This window comes from Lathyrus oleraceus, chromosome 5, assembly GCF_024323335.1.
Source record: "Lathyrus oleraceus cultivar Zhongwan6 chromosome 5, CAAS_Psat_ZW6_1.0, whole genome shotgun sequence".
Classification (NCBI taxonomy): domain Eukaryota; kingdom Viridiplantae; phylum Streptophyta; class Magnoliopsida; order Fabales; family Fabaceae; genus Lathyrus; species Lathyrus oleraceus.
Window position 1 is genome coordinate 381,364,215 of NC_066583.1, and position 7,776 is coordinate 381,371,990.

At 40.2% G+C, this 7,776-nt stretch overlaps 1 non-coding gene across 1 annotated transcript; it reads right to left on the reverse strand.

Annotated features, from left to right (window-relative positions):
• Positions 1-516: 516 nt before the first annotated feature.
• On the reverse strand, positions 517-623 carry LOC127089634 (small nucleolar RNA R71). Its single transcript, XR_007791204.1, has one exon. It is a non-coding gene; the product is annotated as a small nucleolar RNA R71 (small nucleolar RNA).
• Between the last annotated feature and the right edge of the window lie 7,153 nt (positions 624-7,776).

Consider the following 7,776-nt stretch of genomic DNA (forward strand, 5'->3'; position numbering starts at 1 on the left):
CTACCGTTCGACGAACCCGAGCGTTATCTACGATTAGAACACCGGATACGAGACTTGATACGAGAACATCGTCTCAAGCTAAATCTTCCTGATCCTAATATCTCTATTCCTGGACCAGTTATACAACCAGAGATGGCTGAAGGACCGCATAACCGTCCTCTTAAGTACTATGCAATCCCTTCGCAGGATGAACCACATAACATCATCGCTGCCCCTGCCATCGAGGCCAATAATTTTGAGCTAAAACCTTTGTTGTTGTCAGCCGTACAACAAAACCAGTTTTCAGGTAGTCCCACGGAGGACCCGAACCTGCATTTGTCAGTGTTTTTGCAATACACAGACACGGTGAAAGAAAATGGTGTCAGGCCCAAAGCTATAAGCCTACATCTTTTTCCTTTCTCATTAAGAGATAAAGCTAGAGTTTGACTCCAGTCTCTACCATCCAACTCTGTCACTACGTGGAACGAGTTGAAAAAAGTTTTCTTAGCACAATATTTTCCACCTAGTAAGATGGCAATGCTAAGAGCCCAAATAAACGGGTTTAAACAAAAAGATAACGAATCACTTGTTAAAGCTTGGGAGAGATACAAAGACATGATGAGGCTTTGTCCACATCACGGTCTAGAAGAGTGATTGATCATCCATACCTTTTACAATGGTCTCTTGTACAATACAAGATTGACAATAGACACCGCCACAAGTGGCACACTGATGGATAAACCCTACAATGAGGCCTATCAACTTATCGAAAGTATGACCCAGAATCATTACCAGTGGGGAAGCGAAAGAGCCTCCGTAGAGAAACCTTCAACGAAAGGCGGTATGTACGAATTAAGTAGTCTTGACCATGTCAATGCTAAGGTAGACGCTCTTACTCAAAAGGTAGACAACTTGACCATAACACCTGCAGCCACTGTGGCTGCCGTAGCACCAAACTGCGAGATATGCGGAGTTCCTGGGCATGCTGCCCCTGAATGTCAACTTCTGACAGGAGTCTCCACAGACCAGGTGGATTATGCTCAAGGAAACCCTTACTCAAACACCTAAAAACCAGGATGGAAGATCCATCCTAACTTTTCGCACAAAAACAATAGTGCATTGTATGCACCTAACCAAGCACCTGCTGTACCACCAGGATATCATAAAGCTGCCACAAATACTCAAAATGCTCCTAGGAAGTCAAACTTAGAAATAATGATGGAAAACTTCATAGCTACCCAAGCCCAAACAAATAAGGATTTCCTAAATCAAAACATACACACTAGTGAGCAAATCAAGCAGTTAGCAAACAAGGTAGATGCTTTAGCCACCCATAACAAAATGTTGGAAACACAAATCTCGCAAGTGGCTCAACAACAAGCACCTACTACTGCCCCCGCAGGCACATTTCCTGGACAACCGCAACCAAACCCGAAAGGTCATGCAAATGCTATTATACTACGAAGTGGCACAGAACTAGACAGACCGACCGACCCTAGAATTCAAAACCCAACCATGCACCAAGACCCTGGTAAGGTAATTGAGAAGGAAGACGAACAAGAGGAAGATAAAAGCGAAGAGGCCGTAGAGAAAGAAGAACCTTATGTGCCTCCACCACCGTATAAACCTCTTATCCCTTATCCTCAAAGACATGTTAAATCTAAAAGTGTAGGGCAATTTAAAAAAATTGTAGAGCTTCTAAAACAATTGAATATCACGATACTCTTTACGGGAGTCATCACTCAAATGCCCTCATATTCTAAGTTTCTCAATGAAATCTTATCTAACTAGAAGAAGATAGAGGATAACGAAACCGTTACACTTACTGCTGAGTGTAGCGCCATAATACAAAACAATATACCTCATAAGCTGAAAGACCCATGGAGTTTCTCCATACCCTGTGTAATCAGAAAGTTTATCATAGACAAAGCACTATGAGACTTAGGAGCCAATATTATCTTAATGCCCTTATCCATATGCGAAAGACTTAAAATGGGAGAACTATGACCTACTAGGATGTCCGTACAACTTGCAGATCGTTTTGTTAAATTTCCTGTAGGCATGTTAGAAAATGTTTCGGTACGTATAGGACAATTCTATATTCATACTGATTTCATAATCATGGATATAAAAGGGGATTCCAACATCCCCATCATATTAGGAAGACCATTCCTAGCTACTGCCGGAGCTATTATAGATGTTAAGAAAGGCAAGCTAACCTTTGAAGTTGGTGAGGAAAAAGTCGAATTCATTTTGATGCAATTCTTAAAGGCACCAGCTATAGACGATACCTGTTGCCTACTAGATGTCATCGACGAATGTATAAGAGAAATGGAGAATAAACAAACATCATACTCCGAAATATTGAAAATTCCAAGGTCTTCTACTTTTGAAGATGAAAATTGGAGTGCGGAATACGTAGATGACAACCTAAGCGAATGCCTAGCACTAACGTACCATCATATGCCTTGCCCAAAGAAACCAGCCCTAGAACTTAAGACGCAACCCAAAAATCTAAGATACGAATTCCTAGACACTGAACTCGAGTGACCTGTAATAGTCAATGCAAACTTAGGGCAGATAGAGACCGAAAAACTTCTACATGTTTTAAGAAAATATCCAACTGCTTTAGGCTACAATATCTCAAATCTAAAAGGAATAAGCCCTTCCATATGCATGCATCGCATAATGCTAGAGGAAGACAGTAAGACCTCTAGAGAACATCAAAGAAGGATAAATCCCATTATGAGTGATGTAGTAAAGAAATAAGTGCAAAAGTTGTTAGAAGCGGGTATTATCTACCCAATATCTAATAGTCAATGGGTCAGCCCAGTACATGTCGTACAAAAGAATGGAGGCGTCACAGTTGTTAATAATGAAAAAGGTGAATCTATAACACAAATAGTGGTTACTGGAAGTAGAATGTGCATTGATTATAGAAAATTAAACAAAGTCACTTGGAAGGATCATTTTCCTTTACCGTTTATCAATCAAATGCTTGAACGATTGGCTAAGCATTCTCACTTTTGCTACTTAGACGGTTATTCGGGATTTTTCCAAATTCCTATTCATCCTGACGACCAAGAGAAAATGACCTTCACATGTACCTATGGTACATTCGCCTACCGACGAATGTCGTTCGGACTGTGCAACGCTCCCGCAATATTCCAAAGATACATGATGTTAATTTTCGCTGATTTTATAGATGACATCATGGAAGTCTTCATGGAAAATTTCTCTGTATGCGGATAGAGCTTTGAAGGATGTTTATCGAATCTTGAAATGGTACTTAAAAGATGCGTAAAAGTGAACCTCATGCTAAACTGGGAAAAATGCCATTTCATGGTCCGACAAGGGATCGTACTCGGACACATAGTATCCGATAAGGGGATTAAAGTCAACAAGGCTAAAATAGAAGTTATAGAAAACCTTCAGCCTCCGAAAACCGTAAGAGAAATACGAAGCTTCTTAGGACATGTCGGGTTCTACCGACGATTCATTAAAGATTTCTCAAAAATCACCAAACCACTGACTGGCTTATTGATGAAAGACACCGAATTCATCTTTGATGATAAATGCCTAGCGGAGTTCGAACAACTGAAAACAACTCTTATCACCACACCTATCATGCAACCGCCCGATTGGAGATTACCTTTTGAAATCATGTGTGACGCTAGTGACTATGCTATAGGCGCAGTCTTATGACAAAGAAGGGATAAGAAACTTCATGCAATATACTACGCAAGTAGAACCCTAGACCCTGCACAGATGAACTACGCCACCATAGAAAAGGAACTTTTAGCCGTAGTGTTGGCTCTGGATAAATTCGGTTCCTACCTAGTAGGAGCAAAGATAATTATCTATACCGACCATGCTGCAATTAGGTACCTATTAAATAAAAAGGACGCCAAACCAAGACTCCTAAGGTGAATCTTACTACTACAAGAGTTTGACCTAGAAATCAAGGATACGAGGGGCACTGAAAACGTCGTGGTCGATCACTTATGAAGAATGGAAGGTATTGAACCTGAACGAGTGCCTATAAATGACAATTTCCCTCACGAACGACTCATAGCCCAACTGGAAAGAAATACAGCTAAATATGCATTAACCTATAAGGATACCGAAACAAACGAGGTAGTGGAAGCAATTTACACTAAAACCACACTGCCATGGTACGCTGACTTCGTCAACTACTTAGCAGCTGGAGTGCTTCCACCAGACTTGACTTACCAACAAAATAAAAAATTCTTCCACAATCTTAAACATTACTATTTGGATGAGCCTCTGCTCTTCAAGAGAGGCGCCGACGGTATCTTCTGTCGATGTGTCCCCCAAGATGAGGTAGAAAACATAATCTCCCCCTGTCATTCTGCTCCCTATGGAGGACATGCAAGCACCTCGAAGACCTGCGCTAAGACCTTGCAAGCCGACCTCTTTTGGCCCACTCTGTGGAAAGATGTCCACATCGCGATCATCAATTGCGACCGGTGTCAACGCACTGACAACATATCTAGACGCGACGAAATGCCACTTAAAGGAATTTTGGAAGTAGAAGTCTTCGATGTTTGGGGAATCGATTTTATGGGACCATTCCCATCTTCTTTTGGTAACAAGTACATCCTTGTTGCGGTTGATTACGTATCAAAATGGATTGAGGCTATAGCCTCTCCAACAAATGACAAACGAGTGGTAATTAGACTCTTTAAGCGCATAATCTTCCCTAGATTCGGCATGCCGAGACTTGTCATCAGTGATGGTGGCTCCCATTTCATTTCGAAGATTTTTGAAAAGCTATTACTGAAATATGGAGTCCGGCACCACGTAGTAACACCCTGTCACCCACAAACGAGTGGGAAAGTAGAGGTCTCGAACCGAAAAATCAAACAAATCTTAGAAAAGACGGTTGCCACCTCTAGGAAAGATTGCTCCTCAAAATTACACGAAGCCCTGTGGGCATATAGGACAGCTTATAAGACCTCAATATGAACCACACATTTTAAGCTAGTCTATGGAAAATCATGTCATTTGCCGGTAGAATTAGAACATAAAGCATATTGGGCCATTAAGACCCTTAATCTCAATTATACTGTCGCAAACGAAAAAAGAATATTAGATATCCATGAACTAGAAGAACTTAGACTAGATGCGTATGAGAATGCCCGGATCTATAAAGAAAGAACAAAGAAATGGCATGACAATCACATATCGAGGAAAGAGTTTAAGGAAGGTGATAAAGTACTTTTGTTTAACTCCCGCCTTAGACTCTTTCCAAGAAAACTTCGTTCTAGGTGGTTCGGTCCCTTTGAAATTACCAACGTCTTTCCAAATGGAGCGATAGAGATAAAGGGAAAAATGAGCGAACCATTTACAATAAACGTGCAACGTTTGAAACATTACCATAACATTGACAACAATGATTTCATCGCGAATCTAAAGCTTGCAGAGCTGCCCGCTCATTCACCAGATTAACATCTATCCTATTTCTGTCGAGCTTACGACAATAAACAAAGCGCTTGGTGGGAGACAACCCAGACTCTATTTTTAACTGTTAATTTAATTATCTAAACTTCTGTTTATTACTATTGCTTATTTTTCATTTTCTTTCTTTCTTATTTTTCATAAAGTCAATCGTTATTTTCCTTACTATTGATCGTTACTAACTTAATGCTATTATCTACTTAAATTTATCTAGCTACTGACCATCAGAATGCAACAAGTAGATTACATGGATATAGTCTTCAGAGGAAGAGATCAACGGAGACGTTTTGAGGCTCTAGGTTAGAGAGAAATGGCACTAACCATATACCCAGATGGATGCACTATGACCAAGTTAGGTATAAGAGACAATGTTATGTTCCTAATTAACCAAATAGGCTGGGACAGCTTCGCTATCAAAAGAAAATTTAGTTCCTACCGTAGGTTGACTTTAGAATTCCTAAGCTCCCTAGTTTATCTGCCAAATCATGGTATGGGATTCAACAAAGGCCTCATCACCTTTAGGTTGTTCGATATTGAGTACCGTTACACTCATAGAGAAATAGCTGAACTCCTAGGATGCCCTAATGATCCTGATACCTTTACTATTACCCAGGAAGACAAGCTTGTAGTGTTGGAGAATTGCCATCCAAGGTGCAGCGGAATTTAAAAATTTCTCCATTTAGTGATCCTTACGAATGGGCATGATCAGTGATAGAATCGTTACCTCTTGTGGCGATTCAAACCTTTGGTGCAGATCTCTGATAATGATCAAAACCTTTGATACAGATCCACGGGGCGATCACGAACGTTGAACGATGACAACGTCTCTACTCAGTCCACACGAACGGATTCCTTCAATCGCAGTGCTAGCTGTTATGAATGAAGGCTTTGAGTGAGAGAAAGAGGGAAACAAAATTCCAAGTCTCTACTTGAATTTCTGTCTGAGTGGATTGGAGTGACAATGCTTCTACCCAAGGGGTTCTATTTATAGAACCACTTGTGTGGGCTTCAAGCTAAAAAGCCCACTTAAGTGTATTTTGGCCCATATCTTATAATATGCCCAAAATCACTTAAGTATTTGGTACCTTACCATATTTCGTCTCCCACTTAAGTGCACCGTACCTTATGGTGTTCCTTAGTTATTCTATCTCTCATCAATCCGTCCTTTGTGTGTGACCCTATAGGTTTTCGCGGCGTTGGCAATTATATTAAATCACGCATTTAACATAATAAACAGTGAGCGGTATCTAGCAACACATCACTGCTACCCAAGTCACGAAAATGTCATGTGATCTAACAAAACCTCCTGTGATAATAATTATGTGTATAATTACCCCTTTGCCCTTATGTCTATATTGAACACAAGGTATAAACCGTGTCATCCTTGTCCAGTTCAATATTGGGCCCATAGACATTTATCTTATTACGCAGGATGGGCAAATTCCATCTAGGACACTCATGTCCCTCAGCATGCTTTATGGAGTACCCATCAACTGTCTTTATGGTTATCCAGTTACGGACAACGTTGGATCAACAATAAAGCACTCGACTCTATATCTAGGATCCATAGTGGTTTCAGGTCGAAGAGTGGTATACACTATTATCACCATGAGAATAACTTATGACACTTTGCATAACTTTCTATATAGTATTCTCATAGCGGGTCAATCCGGTATAAATATTACTCCTAATATTCATACCTATGTTTAAGACTTGATAACTCTTTATCCATGATCCATGAGATGTGATCATCAGTCTACAAACATAATAGTCTTAATGCTTTAATGTTATCCCACTTCACACTAAAGCTCGACTACGGATACTTTAAGAATAGTGTCCTTATGTTTAATGTGTTCTCATGATTAAGTCACACTTAATACATTAAACGGACTATCTATTCCAGGGACTTTATTAGTCAACCATAATAAAGAAAATGCCTTTTATTATTAATAAATAATTCGATACAAGTACCAAAAGTATTGGCCTCTAGGGCTTACACCAACATGTAGACCTTGAATTAGAATACTTTTGGGGTAGCATCACAGGAAACAACCATCCCGAGCCGGATCTCATGCATTCCGATAACATCCACAACCCTGCCATTCATTACTTTCATAAGATCCTAGCTCACACCTTATTTGGAAAGGAACAAAACATGACCTCCGTGTCCAAAGACGAACTCTTTATAATGTATTGTGCATCACATGCCCGACCTGTTAGTGCCGCTACATTTATGATAGCTAATTTGGACCGTATAGCACAAGATAACCATGGACCAATCTTAGTGGGGGGCTTAGTGACCATGATCGCAAATGC